We start from the raw sequence: 13180 nt of genomic DNA, 5'->3' as shown, positions 1-13180 counted from the left end.
CATATGACATGGTCAACAATGATGCAAAAATAGATGTATGTGAGTGGTTAAAAGATGAGTTGATAGACAACCTGAAAAAGATCAAAGGTGATAAGAAAGGTACTTTTTGTTTTGGCAATCTTTTGGTATATCTGATGTTGTATCTCACAAAAGAGGTTCCCGGTATTGGTAAGAAAGACTTTGGTTATGATATACCGGTAGGCAAACACTTGTTAGAAATCTTCACCGTTATGGGCACTGATATGGATAACAATATAACAGAGTACTTCAAAACATTCAAAGCAAAAATGAAAACAAGAGAGAGATTACCACAAAGTATTGTAGACAAGTATGAAAAGGAAATATGTTTTGTAATTAAAAAGGATGAGATCTGGATGGAGGTAGTTCTTCCTAGAACTGTATGGGTAACAAAAATGGGATATGAGGCAGATGTAAATATCATTGAAACTTATGCCAAAGCCTTATTAGAAGCCCCTAGAGAACTGGAAGAAAAGGTTTTTGGAAATGCACAAATAATAGAAAGTGATGTACAAACATTGAAATAGAGAAAGAAAAGAGAAAAATACATAAGAAGTGCATCTAAACAAGTTAAGGAAATTAAAGAAAATGTCATGAACATAACTAAAATAAAGGAAAGTGACTTAGAAGGATTACAATCGGAGGCACATCTCTCACCGGTTGGTACATCCTCTGATAGTGAAATTCTTGCTGAGTTTAAGCAAGTTGATAGGAAGAGAAAACCATCACCGGTACCCTCTCCTCCTCCCAAGAAAACAAGAACACCAAGGCAGAAGCAATAGGCAGTGAGACCACCGGCAAAGAAGTTGACACCAAAGAAGAAAAAGCAACAACAGGTTAAACCACCATTGGATAACTTATTGAATGAAATAACTGATGAAGGCAACTTAGCTAATGTTAGCAAACTATACAATACATTCACTAGTGAAGGGAAAGAAAGTATTGAGAATAGCATAATACTACATCTTGTTATATACCAGAAAGTATTAATTGAAGTTGTAGATGATTTGCCTAGTGAATTATATAGGTGGTTAGATGCAAAAAGGATTGCAGTCATGGAGCTTGACAAGAAACTGAAGATTGAAAAACTACTAGCTGTATATCCAGTCAACTTTGTAGAAGAAATTGATGAATTAACTAGTAGAGCTAACAGATCAGTTTTTGCAAGTGGACACCGGCATGTGAGCCTAATGGCTGGCAAGGTAAATGAAATTGCAGAAGAAACAAAAGACAAATGGGATATTTTCTTTGTTGAAGGAAAAACAGGAAGAGTTGAAAAGACCAAAAACTTTCAAAGTTTAACAAAAGGACAAAGACAAAGGGAAAGGTAAAGTAGGTGGATTACCAAACATTAAAGTAACTGACAACCTACCACCACCTTCGGTTACTCCACCGGTACAGACTAATAGCACACCGGCTATTGAGAATGTGGATACACCACATGAGGATACCAACCCTGAGTCAGAAATTTTGTACACTATGAATATTGACGCTTAGGAAGTAAACATTGTAGTTGATAAGGACAACACAGAGGAAAAGAAAAATAATATTGCTACTGAGCAACTGACAGTTAATATTGAGGTTGGAACACAGGCAAATAGTATTGGGATTAAGACACAAGCTGAGCAAACATTGGACAGTGGAATGGTTACTGGTAGTGTTGATGCAAGCACTAAGAAACCTGTAGAGACAGTAACTGAGACACCGGCAGTGGATAACACAGAAAAACAAATTGAGAAACCAATAGAGGCACAGGTACACATTCAGGTAGTGAAATCGGCAACCACAGAGAAACCAAAACCATTGCTAGCAGAAATGCAGACACAGACTAACCCACCAGAGGTTGATTTAGGCAAACTGGTTACTCCCACCGGAAGCACAAAAATTGTAAAAGTAGTTGGCTAGACATCTAGTACTTCACTAACAGAATTTAGACCTACTAATGTGACTGAAGTACTTTTGGATTTAATAAAGAAAATAACAGATTGTAATGCATTCGCCTATAAGGCAATTGATGACACAATTCCTATTCTTAAGATGATTGCACCCAAATGCAATTTAGATAATGTAAAGGATTCTTTAAGTCAGTTAGACACATTGTCTAAATATATTACTTGTAATATACTGATAGTTGATCAAATTAATGAGGAAACACTCAAGGAGAAAATGGAAAAGGAAAAAGGAAAATTCTTTGAGGAAACAATAAACAAGTGCACGGAACACATCAATACACTTTTACTGGCACTGAATAAAACAATTTTGGAGTATAAAGAACTGTACAGAGATGCTAGCAAGAAAAATATGTTGACAGTTGACATTGATAAGGAAATTAGCAAAGTTCAAAAGGAGATAAATAATATAGCTGATAATATCATTGGTTCATCTGAACCTATATCAATTATTGAACAACAAATTGCTGGATTTGAGGAAAAACTGGAGAAGTTAGAGAACGAGAAGGAAAGGTTAAAGGGAAAAGCCAGAGAGCTTAAGTACAAACTCAGTCCTAAGTTAGATAACCTCATCTCTCTAAGGAAAGAAATCTCTCAGGCATTAAGTTAAGGACAAAAGACACCGGAGGAACATATGCATCATCTCACCGGTACAATTCAGAGAACTGAGGCAGCTATGAAGAACAGTAACAGGTTTTTACAATGCTTAAACTTGGTATTAGCAGACGTATTCCAGATTGTAACCAACCGGTTACAAAGTTCAAGCTAAAATCTACACTCATTTGACAATTTTTGACAACCTTTGTCATTGATGTCAAAGGGGGAGTAGTGGACTGTAATGTCCCCTCTTTAGCTCTGTCTAGCAGAGACCTATGAGTTAGCCTATTATGGAGTCTTGTAGGCCGGCAATGGTGGATAGAGACTCAGTCAGGATATTCAGTGTTTGAATTTGGTGTTTCTGGTAGTAGTAGACCACTTTGGAGCAATTCCTACTTTTAGGAGGTTGTGACAGCGTCTAGGGTTGGGGTTCCATGACACCATTCCTTGGTTTCAGTTTCAGGATATTTGTGTGTGTTTCCTAGTTTCTAGGAGCATCCCTAGATTTTAGGGATGAGACTGCCAGTTGATCCATGATTTCTGACATCAGTCACAAACAGGTGACAGGTTCAGTTTCAGGGTTTTGGTGTGTTTCGAGATTTCTATAGCTATTTGGGTTATATTTTTAATATATTTAAATATTTCCTAAGTTAGCATTTTAATATTTTAAATAAGGCTATGTCTATAGCCATTTCAGAGTAATAAGGGGTTTTTAGCTTCATCTGGATTCGTATACCCATGTGTTATAGCTCGTTGGAAAGGTCTTGAACTTTTCTAAATGATTTTCACTTGCCAGGGTCCTTTTGCCGATTGGAGTTATTTTATATTGAAAAAGTGGTGTTTTCTCTATACTTGGGTGCCCAATATTGGGAAATATGACTTTATATTAAAGCGCACTTTTCATATATCTTTAGGATTCGATTTGGAAGGAAAGAGATATAAGGAGAAGGAAACCTAATTTCTCATTATCTTTTACATATTGAAAACTTGTTTGGTGCGATATTGCTCTGGTAGAGCAATTCTTCAATCTGGGATGCAAACCCCATGATTGGTACTGGCTGGGACCTAGCCCTCAGCTATTGATTGGCAATGGATTCTTTTGGCATTGGCATTATTGGTCAGACTGTACGCGCTATTCCTTGTGGAGATTCAGATTGCTTGGTGAGGGTTTCAGCAAGGTGGTTGAATTTCCTAGCTAGGGCGTGATTGTTTCAGCTTGATGCCACCATTACAACAGGTATACTATACGCTGGAAGTGGTGAAGACTTTCATTCAGCCATAGTTGGTGTTCTTGGTTTGTGTTCATCGTCTACCCTTCAGTTGGCGCCATTATTGGATGTAAGCACATCCCCAGTGCGTAGGGAATAATCTGGATATTATAAATCAGAAATCTGCTTGGTACGATTTGTATCAATTCTGATTTAATTGAATGTTCTTACTTGTTTCAGTTTCCTTCCTTATTTGTTGTTCTTTATTCATTACTTGCTTATATATTCAAAAAAATACAAAAAGAAACCAAACATTCTACAACTTCTCTCTATTCTGTAAGACCATTAGCAAAAATCACAGGAAAATATAGTTTATTATTTTAAAAATTACAGCAGATCAGCAAGGGGATCCATCAGGGATCTTTTAGTGGTATTAGAACTATTTGCCTGCCAGCCTGTGGGGTTAAGCTTTATTTTTTCTATGCATCCGGGAAGAAGTGACATATACAGATATTACCTGCAGAAGAGCTCAGTACAAGCCTGAGTGTGGAAGAGAATAGGAACCTATTATGGCAGATGAACAGGTGGGCGCCGGAGTAAATCAGGCTGAGGAAGACAGACAAGAGAGAGAGCTGATGAGGACCCTCATCACTACCCAGCCCAGGATTGTTAAGACCTTAGACAGAATACAAGTTACCCTGAAGCGGTTGGAAGGGATAGACACAGAGGTAGACAGAGTAGATCAGTGTCTGTGGCTGGAAGCCAGCATAGTCATGGATCTCATACATCAGCTGGGAGCTCTCATCATTCCCCTAGGCGTGAGAGACATCATACACCAGTTAGGGATAGACCATTACTTCCTCAGTTTATACCAGGTGAGTAGCCGGTACAGGTAGAGCCACCAGAGGTGGAATTTCAGGATTCAGTCAAGGCGCCTATAGCTGAGTGGAGAGCCCTACCCCCAGAGGTTAGGGATGCTTTTCCTTTTCCTAAATATTGTGCACAGCATAGAGATACCACCAGGTTCAGAGGAGACTGGGGCTATAGGCCTCAGCAGCAGAACTATGACCTCAGTAGAGCTACTGGGAAGATCACATTGGCTACATTTGATGGGACGAGTGCACGAGCATGGGTGCACAAGCTGGATATATATCTATCACTGAGACCCATGTCGGAAGGTGAGGCCATTCAGTTTGTCGTCTTGCATTTAGAGGGGGTTGCCTATGACTGGTGGCACCATGGATTGGTCACCCAGGACCACGCCATGATCCACTCCTATGCAGAGTTCACTGAGCGCCTCATTTCTCGATTTGACCGTAAGGACACAGAGCTCTATTATAGGGAGTTGGCACATCTGAGACAGACTGGGCATGCAGAAGCTTATGTCAATGAGTTCCAGCGTATTGCAGTTATGGTGCCTGACATGCCCCAGAGGCGCAGTGTTATGTTATTCATTGAGGGACTGCAGGACAGGCTTAAGGGAATGGTACACGCCTTCAATCTAGCCACCCTTAAGGATGCCATCGATGTGACATTGAGGTTGGATACCACTCCTACTTCTTATCAGACATATAAGAAACCTTTTAGAGACTCACGGCCTCCACAGAAGGCCAACACCTCACAGTTTAGAGATGGACAGTCAGCTAGACCTCCTAGGATGGACCAGGAGACACGGAATGAATTGAGGAGGAAGAAACTATGTTTTTCCTGCAAAAAGCCTTGGGAACTTGGACATCGTTGCATGGGTAAGGGCAAGGTTCACTTGATTGAGGTAACATCTGAGTTTGGGGATGAGGAGATACCAGACACTGATACTGAGGACAACCTAGAGGAGACTATGCAGGAACAACCGCAGTTGGAGATAGGCATTCCTGAACCCTTGGCGGCAGTGAAAGTGACTATGGCTACCCTTTCCAGTTATCCCAAATTTCATGCCTTTTGATTGAAAGGTACATTACAGAGGCAGCGAGTCATGATCTTGGTAGATATAGGGGCCACTCACAACTTCATTGATCAGAAGTTGGTTGAGTGGCGTGGGTTACAGTCTGAGGTATTTGATGGTTTTGGAGTGAAGGTTGCGAATGGTGCAGTTTTGGGCTGTACTAGGAGGATTCCACAGCTTAGCATTCAGATGGGGGATTATACCTTGGCAGATGACATTTATATTCTACCTCTGGAGGACTATGATGTGGTTTTGGGCATGCAATGGTTACAGGGTATTGGGAGGTATATTATTGATCACCACCACATGCAGTTAGAGTTCCTGTCTGGCGGGAAGAAGATAATTTTGAGGGCAGCTTCAGACGGTGGACCTAAAGAGGTGTCTTCTCGCAGGATGGAGACTATTATTAGACACGATGCTGTGATTTGGGCTACACGTTGTTTGGTGAAGTCCAAAACACCTACACCTCAGGATGGCGGGGCGTTTCATGTTGATATTCAGTCGGTAATGGACCGGCATGGCAGAGTCTTTGGTGACATACCTCCTGATGTACCTCCAGATAGAGGGTTTGAGCATGGGATAGAGATGGAGGATAGAGCTAAGCCAATGATTACCACTCTGTATCGTCATCCTAGAGCATACAAGGATGAGATTGAGAAGACTATTCATGAGTTGTTGGACATGGGCTTCATTCGCCCTAGCTCTAGCCCCTTTGCTTCTTCTGTGGTGCTTGTTAAGAAGAAGGATGGGACTCTGTGGATGTGTATTGATTACCGGGCGTTGAACAAGAAGACAATCAAGAACAGATATCCTATTCCACGCATTGATGAGTTGTTGGATGAGCTTCATGGAGCTATCTACTTCTCTAAGATTGATCTTCGTTCAGGCTATCATCAAATTCGTGTACGAGCAGAGGATGTACACAAGACTGCTTTCCGTTGTCACTATGGGCACTATGAGTTTCTGGTGATGCCTTTTGGCCTTACCAATGCGCTAGCCACTTTCCAGTCCTGTATGAACCATATCTTCAACAAGCAATTGAGGAAGTCGGTTCTAGTGTTCTTTGACGATATCCTGATTTACAGTTGTACTTGGGAGGACCATCTGAGACATGTTGAGGAGGTACTTAGCATCATGGAGAGTCAGTCTCTATTTGCTAAGTTGTCCAAATGTGAGTTTGGACTTAGAGAGGTCTTATATTTGGGTCATGTGATCAGTGCTGATGGGGTGAAGGTGCATGAGGAGAAAATTCAGGCGATTCGTGATTGGCCCTGCCCTCAGAACATTACTGAGTTACGTGGATTCCTCGGTCTATGTGCTTACTTCAGGAGATTTGTGAGGGGCTTCTCTCAATTGGCAGCACCCTTGACAGATCTCACAAAGAGAGGAGCTTTCAGATGGACAGAACAGGCACAGGGGGTCTTTGACAGACTCAAGGAGGTTATGAGCACTTGTCCAGTTTTGGCACTCCCTGACTTCTCGCAGCCATTTGTACTTGAGTGTGATGCTTCAGGTGTGGGCATTGGAGCGGTGTTGATGCAGAACAGACATCCCATTGCTTACGAGAGTAGGAAGTTGCGTGATAATGAGAGGTTGCATTCTACATATGATAAGGAAATGTTGGCTATTATGCATGCATTAGCCAAGTTCAGACAGTATCTTGTTGGCAGCAAATTCATGGTAAGAACAGACCACAACAATTTGAAGTATTTCCTTGATCAGACAGAGCTCAATGATCGTCAACAAAAATGGGTAAGCAAGATCCAGGCCTATGATTTTGACATTGAATTCATTAAGGGAAAGAATAATACTGTTGCTGATGCACTTTCTAGGAAACCATCACTTGCTGCCCTATGCTCATTGAGTGAGATTTCAGCAGATTGGAAGGCTCAACTTTTAGTTGAGTACTCCAAAAATCAGCATGCTTGTGAGATCATGGATGGATTGGTATTGGATGATATCATTTACTACAAAGGTAGGGTATATCTTGTTTCGGGTTCTCAGTTGAAGGAACAGATTCTACATGCTTACCATGATACTCCTACCGCAAGACACCCAGGGTATGGTAAGACTTACAGGGTGGTTCGGGAGAGATTATCTTGGAAGGGTCTCAAAGATGATGTTCTACGTCATGTCCGTGAGTGTATGACATGCCAACAGAATAAGTCTAAGCATACTTTTCCTGCTGGTTTGTTGCAGCCCTTACCTATACCGGAACAAAAGTGGACAGGGATCTCTATGGATTTCATTACAGATCTTCCTCGAGTTTAGAGGAAAGATTGTATCTACGTCATAGTGGACAGGTTAACTAAATATGCCCACTTTTTTCCTATTGTAGTTGATTTCACAGCATCTCAGGTAGCTAAGCTATTTTTCAGAGAGGTCTTTAGACTCCATGGCCTCCCCAAGACCATAGTGAGTGACAGGGATAGCAGGTTCATGAGTTCTTTCTGGCAAGAACTTTTCAGGCTCGCAAGTATGGAATTGACACCTAGTACCAGCTATCACCCACAGACAGATGGGCAGACCGAGATTGTTAATAAGTGGGTTGAGGGGTATTTGCACAACTATGTGGCAGGACAGCAGAAGGCATGGGTGCGTTGGTTGTATTTGGGTGAGTATTGTTATAATACTACACACCATATGTCTATTGCTATGACTTCTTTCAGAGCCCTCTAAGGTTACGATGCATTATCTTTTGTTGATCTGGCTGTAGGTGACAACAGGGCTCCTTTGGCACAGGATTGGTTACAGGAGAACCAGGATATCATGAGATCTCTCAAGGAGAATTTACAGCAGGCACAGAATCAGCACAAGGTCTATGCTGATCGACACAAGACTGAGAGGGTATTTGAGGTGGACGATATGGTTTTCCTACGTCTGCAACCTTACCAGCAGAGCACCCTTAAAAGGGGTGAGCTGAGAAGCTCAAGCCTCGTTTTTACGGGCCATACAGGATTCTCAGGCATGTTGGAGAGGTTGCCTACGAGATTGAGTTACCACCTGGCATTCGGATTCATAATGTGTCCACGTGTCCTGTCTGAAAAAGGCACTGGGGCAACATATTGTAGCATCTCTCGATCTACCTCCCTTGGATGAGGAAGGTAAGCTAACGTTGGTTCCTGAGGAGATTTTGGAAGAGAGGGAACGCCGACTGAGGAGCAGGGTGATTCGGGACTACATGGTTCGCTGGAGGGGTCTCCCCATAGAGGACGCCACTTGAGAAGGAGAGGCTATTTTGCAGCATCCAGCTTTGCAGTTGCTTGTGGGCAAGCATCTTTGAGAGGGGAGAATTGTCATGTCCCCTCTTTAGCTCTGTCTAGCAAAGACCTGTGAGTTAGCCTATTATGGAGTCTTGTAGGCTGGCAATGGTGGATAGAGACTCAGTCAGGATATTTAGAGTTTGGATTTGGTGTTTCTGGCAGTAGTAGACCAATTTGGAGCAGTTCCTTGATTTTAGGAGGCAGTTCCTACTTTTAGGAGGTTGTGACAGCATCCAGGGTTGGGGTTCCATGAGACCATTCCTTGGTTTCAGTTTCACAAGATTTGGGTGTGTTTCCTAGTTTCTAGGAGCATCCCTATATTTTAGGGATGAGACTGCCAGTTGATCCATGATTTTCAACATCAGTCACAAACAGGTGACAGGTTCAGTTTCAGGCTTTTGGTGTGTTTCGAGCTTTCTGTAGCTATTTGGGTTATATTTTTAATATATTTAAATATTTCCTAAGTTAGCGTTTTAATATTTTAAATAAGGCTATGTCTAAAGCCATTTCAGAATAATAAGGGGTTTTTAGCTTCCTCTGGATTCGTATACCCATGTGTTATAGCTCGTTGGAAAGGTCTTGAACTTTTCTAAATGATTTTCACTTGCCAGGGTCCTTTTGGCGATTGGAGGTATTTTATATTGAAAAAGTGGTGTTTTCTCTATACTTGGGCGCCCAATATTGGGAAATGACTTTATATTAAAACGCACTTTTCATATATTTTTAGGATTCGATTTGGAAGGAAAGAGATATAAGGAGAAGGAAACCTAATTTCTCATTATCTTTTACATATTGAAAACTTGTTTGGTGAGATATTGCTCTGGTAGAGCAATTCTTCAATCTAGGATGCAAACCCCATGATTGGTACTAGCTGGGACGTAGCCCTCAGCTATTGATTGGCAGTGGATTTTTTTGGCATTGGCATTATTGGTCAAACTGTATGCGCTATTCGTTGTGGAGATTCAGATTGCTTGGTGAGGGTTTCAGCAGGGTGGTTGAATTTCCTAGCTGGGGCGTGATTATTTCAGCTTGATGCCACCATTATAGCAGGTACACTATATGCTGGAAGTGGTGAAGACTTTCATTCAGCCATAGTTGGTTTTCTTGGTTTGTGTTCATCGCCTACCCTTCAGTTGGTGCCATTATTGGATGTAAGCACATCCCCAGCGCGTAGGGAATAATCTGGATATTATAAATCAGAAATCTGCCTGGTACAATTTGTATCAATTCTGATTTAATTGAATGTTCTTACTTGTTTCAGTTTCCTTCCTTATTTGTTGTTCTTTATTCATTACTTGCTTATATATTCAAAAAAATACAAAAAGAAACCAAACATTCTACAACTTCTCTCTATTCTGTAAGACCATTAGCAAAAATCACAGGAAAATATAGTTTATTATTTTAAAAATTACAGCAAATCAGCAAGGGGATCCATCAGGGATCTTTCATGGACAGAGAAAAATGGTCAGAGGAGATCTGCTCAGGGGGAGCACACATTTTTGGTAAAATTTTTGGACTTCATTTTTGGGACAGATTTCTGGATTTTTCTCACGAGTGTTGCCATCAACGCCAAAGGGGGAGATTGTTGGCATTCTACACTCTAGTGAGAAATGATGGTGTTGTCATCTATGACAACCTACCGGCAACCTACAGGCAGCCACCCAGCATTCATCTTGTAAATCACCAGCAAGCATCGGCACCGGCAGACACTTCACCAACAGCGACAACAATGTATACCGACACCCCAGCCGACAGGATTTTGTTTATTGTATTTAATTGTAAATATCTTTTGTAAAGCCGACATGGCATATTGTAATAAGACTCATATGTATGCAATCTTGTAAATCATTTTATAAGGAGATAGGATGGATGTAGAAGTGATAAGTGAATATTAAGGCAGATTTTGTATAAGGTTTATGGTTATAGCATGATCTTAAACCGATACTGAACCTGGCATAGCAGATGCTGAATTATAGCAGTACATTATATTGGATTCTCATAATCCATTTTGTAAGTCAGTGAGACTTCCTTTTGTAATTGAGCAGTGAGGTCTAGGTAGTTGGCCTTCCTGAAAGTGCACGCCCCTCTTGTAAGTAATATCCATTCATTGGCCAGTGAGTGAATATTGTGGGTCACAAATCCCACTGAGGTTTTTCCCACACCGGGTTTCCTCGTTAAACATCTTGTGTTATGGTGTGCTTTCTATGTTGTCTTTACTGTTCATATTTATTGCATTAATTCTTGTTTACCGGTACATTGTTTTGGAATGCAAAATACTTAATAAGGTTAAATATTCTATCAACCGGTTAGATACTGATTCACCCCCCCCTCTCAGTATCTTTGGGACTCTCATTAATCCTAAAAGGTGTTTCCAGCAAAACACATCAAACTGTTGAGCTATCCTGTTGTCATGACTTGACAATTGAAACCTTGAGGTTGTCCCCTTTGATCGATTAAAAGCAACATTAGAGCTTCCTTATACAAGAGAGGATAGGATACTCTGCGACATCATTCTATTCTGCGTTGGCCGGATAGAGTTGCAGCGATGCGACTTTAGACACGTCAATAGGTAGTTGTTTACGATCCATTCAATAAAGATAGTACATATTGTTTCCACATGTTGGATTTTGGAAAAAACAAACAATAAGGAATCAAATTTTTTGTGCATTCATTTGGACTCATGAAGCTTATCCCATAGCAAAAATTGATCTTCAATGATGAAATGCCTATGTTAAGCCTTTTTGTCAAAAACCTTCTTCACATGTGTTTGATGTTTGATGCTCTATAATCTTGTCAACTTATTTATGTTCTTTCTTCTTCAAGATTGAAAAGATAAATAATCCACTTATCAATTGGATCCTTGAATCAACCATCTTGAACAATTGAAGAAAACTGTAATGCTAACAATTCAAGGGTGATGGGTAATATTAACTATGTCCCATTCATGATAGAAACAAGGGAGGTCCTAATTGCGCTCTTTGGTGTGCTACTATCATCTTAAAGTGCATCAAATAATTTCATGTGCCATGCTCTCTAATTTTATTCTACCAACTTGTGTATGATAGTAACACTTCTTATTTGAGGATTCCACCTCACCATTTCCTCATGGATAATAGTCCAATGAATGAATAGGAGTATGTCATATACACAACAGGAATTCATAATCTCCTTTGATGAAAAAATTGAGGCATTATTGGTGACTATTTCCCTTTGCACTTTGAAGTGAGAAAAGATATTCTTAATGAAGTTATAGACTACCTTAGATGTTGCTCTTTTGGTGGACGGCTTCCACGTGCTTGGTAAAATAATTTGTTGCAATAAACACATAAACATGCCTTTTGCTTGAATTTGGATATATTGGCCCCGCAATGCCAACAATCCACTAGTAAAATGGAGCATCAATTAAAGGCTTCGTATATATAGTTGCTATCTTCAATTTCCCAACAAACTGCTAATGTGAATGACATCCTCAAACCCATTCATATGCATGTTTGAACAAAGTAGGCGACTAATAGTGAGCACCCAATATTTTGAACACTAATGAGATGAGAAATGATCACTGCAAGCTTGATTGTGAAAACCTTGAAGTAACTTAATATATTGTTCTTTGCTCAAAGATCTTAGGAAGTACCATCCAAGCTGCATTTGTACAAGAAATCCTTCCAAATGACATATTTCTATAATTGTAACTTTAGCAGTCTTTGTCGTTTACAATATATATGTCTTGAACAACTGCCATATGTAAGAAAATATGCAATTTCGTGATACCGTTCATCAATAGAGTAGATGATAAAAACCATGACAAACTTGATACATCATCTATTATTTTACATTATCTTTTTCCAAGTTACCATCCTTTGCAATATGTTGGCATAAGCCTCTTCCTTGAATCAACTTGGTGCTTACTTCCCTATTTGTTTAACTAATACTTGAAATAATGAACAAAAATAATAATGCATACCAAATAGAGTAGTACGTGGCACATGCATAGCTCTATTCACATGAAATTCTTACATAAGGCAATGCCATATCTTAATGGTTTTTTTCCCATCATGAATTTTACTGGGGCAAACATGGTGTGATACTTGTGTGTTTGGTGCTAGTTATTGTGTTTCCTTTACTTGTTCCTTCAATTGGGTTTGCTATAGCCTAAGTTTCTATAAATTGATGCATGACTTCAGCAGTTTTCCATTGCAATCAAAG

At 40.2% G+C, this 13180-nt stretch overlaps 1 protein-coding gene across 2 annotated transcripts in view; it reads right to left on the bottom strand.

The window, feature by feature from the left end:
• Nucleotides 1–13180, bottom strand: part of LOC131040517 (probable starch synthase 4, chloroplastic/amyloplastic) — a 224678-nt gene that overhangs the window by 18984 nt on the left and 192514 nt on the right. The gene's annotated exons all lie outside the window — the stretch shown is intronic.

This window comes from Cryptomeria japonica, chromosome 6, assembly GCF_030272615.1.
Source record: "Cryptomeria japonica chromosome 6, Sugi_1.0, whole genome shotgun sequence".
Classification (NCBI taxonomy): Eukaryota; Viridiplantae; Streptophyta; class Pinopsida; order Cupressales; family Cupressaceae; genus Cryptomeria; species Cryptomeria japonica.
Note: the sequence above shows the minus strand (reverse complement) of the source record. Positions and strands in the feature narration are given on the sequence as shown.